Raw genomic sequence first — 2,809 nt, forward strand, 5'->3', positions numbered from 1 at the left:
TATATATATATATATATATATATATATATATATATATATATATACATATACATACATATATATGATACGTTACTCATATGATGTCAACATGGAAAATTATTCTTAGAGTGGAGCGTTTTGTGATCCAGAGTGCATGTAAAATGGAAGCAAAAATTTACGTGGAAAGAAAACTACTTGTTTCTTTCATTGCCCAACAATTTTACTCTACATTTAAGTCGATATTTGTATGGTCCTTTGAGATCATGCCGTGGCATCCATGTCTAAATGCCATCTTTCTTTACTGGCTTTCTATCGATTTTTTGCTGTCTTATTCTGCTACACACTCTTTCTGTCATATTTACTCTCAAAATGCATCTATATGCACTGTGCTACATTATTCGTATATTTATATACATAAAGTGAATACTTTATTATACGAACACCCATACAAAGACACACGAACCTCATATCCATACAAATACTCACACATGTTTGCGTGCATGTATGTGTGTGTGTGCGTGTGTTTGTGTGCCTGCGCGTGTTTACATTCAGAAATATATATGAATACAGACATTTATCTGTATAGCATTTTAAAGAGAAATAGTTAATGTGTATTTCTGACAAAGAAAAGGAAGGTAGAGAGAGAGAGAGAGAGAGAGAGAGAGAGAGAGAGAGAGAGAGAGAGAGAGAGAGAGAGAGAGAGAGAGAGAGAGAGAGAAAGAGAGAGAGAGAGAGAAAGAAGACAATAGGATGTATAGGGAAGAAGAAAATTCTTCCGAAGTAGATAAAACTATCGAGAAATACATATATATATATATACATACAGACGTACACAGACACTCATAACTCATATAAAAATATATGCAGATGTATCCGGTAAATTTCCACACATACTTATTTTGTTCTCTCTATACAGAAAGAAAAATATGAAAATGGCAAGAAACAGGGAAACTAAAAAATTAGTGAAATAAAATTGGATGGTTAGACTGAGGAACAAAATAAACTCTGAAATATCTGTGGGAAAAATGGAATTCCGAAATTATTGCCTTCTTATTATCTAGTATGTTATTTTATTATTACATCTATCTATCTATCTATCTATCTATCTATCTATCTATCTATCTATCTATCTATCTATCTACCTATATTTCTATCTATCTATCTATTCATCCCTATTGTAAGTGTCCATGGAAGTATATACATACATACGTACATACATTCATATGTAACTGAATAATGTATGATTCACTACACACGGATATACACTCTCATACACACTGACGCACATTCACACAGCTATATAGATAAGTGGAAACAACTGAATAACTGGTGATTCACAAGAGATGCGTGTGTGTGTGAATGTACGTTTGTGCATGTATGCATATTTTACACGCACTAATCTTCGTATCTTTTCATCTATCTATTTACCTATCTGTATTTTCATATTAACTCCTCGTATTTACTGATTTCGACAAGCTATCTTCTTTTTTATTTATGTTCCTTTTTGAAAACATTCTTAAAGGTTGCAAAGCATATCCTCTATTTATGATTTTTATATCTTCATTTCTTCGTAGAAATCCTTCCATTCAATATGGATAGAGGTTATTTATTGCTCATTGTTTTTTCTCGTATTTTTTCAACAAAATTTCTTTCGCATAATAAAATTTTAATAAAAAAAATGAAAACAGATACGAATATTTAAGCGAAATATATACCTTCACTGCATTTAATTGTATATTTTTATTATTTTTTTTTCATAAAATAGAGTTTTAAAAGTTAGTAATTGCTTAAAGTTTTGCTTGAAATCTTTCACTTTTTAATGTTATAGTGAATATGCGATACATTTGTAACCTTTTACAAATAAATAATAACCTTGTTAACAATAATAATGGTTTTGTTGCATTAGCTCGAAGTCATATATTTTGCAAAGAAAGAATTGTTGGCAAACGTATAGAAGATCGCCTGAGTTCTGGTAGTTTATTTTCATCAAAGCAATAAACACGACAGGCGTCAGGATGTTCCACAACCCAAGCTTGTCGAACAATGTACACAATTTTGCCTCAGCAGGCAATGTTCAATCTTAGAATGTGTGCCTTCTTCTTGCTGCCTTACTATGTGAATTTCTTCTCCGACCTCTATATTCTGCAATCTCTTCTCCAACCTCTATAATCTGCAATCTCTTCTCCAAACCTTACAATATACAGTGACCTCTTAATTTAGCGTTCTAGATGTTTTTTTTTCCTAATGAGTAATGCTGACCTGACAATAAGGATAAAAATAAATTCGACTTCAGTGGAATTTGAGCAGAAAAAGTTAATATCTGTACCTAAATATTATAATCCCTTTGTCCCAACGTATTCATTCGACTTGTCCCAACGTATACATTCGACAACAGATTTCTCTTATTGAAACAAGAACAGAAGACTGTATAGAAGGAATGTACGTGACTGAAGTGAATCTTACATATTATTTTACTAATTCAATATAGATGAAAGCTAAAATTGTACCTGATGATATTTGAAATTAAAACAGAGTCATGAAATTGCAAAAACACAAACATTAGGCACTATTAGAGCAATAATTAAAGAACAAATTCCTGAACCATCATACGAATGAGTGGACTAAGCTACCAGTCCACTGTTATAGCGAGGAGAAATTGAGAATCCTTCCTTCAAGAATGTATACATACTTACCTTTAAGTATGTATGAGTTTTGATAAGTTCGTTTGCTGTGGAGAGAAATGGAATCAGTCCGACATTTCACAATTAATCATTTGAGAAATAAACTCATTTATTCAATATATTACATGCGGCGCCCCAGCATGTCTGCA

The sequence above is a fragment of the Octopus bimaculoides genome, chromosome 1, assembly GCF_001194135.2.
Source record: "Octopus bimaculoides isolate UCB-OBI-ISO-001 chromosome 1, ASM119413v2, whole genome shotgun sequence".
In the NCBI taxonomy this organism is placed as follows: Eukaryota; Metazoa; Mollusca; class Cephalopoda; order Octopoda; family Octopodidae; genus Octopus; species Octopus bimaculoides.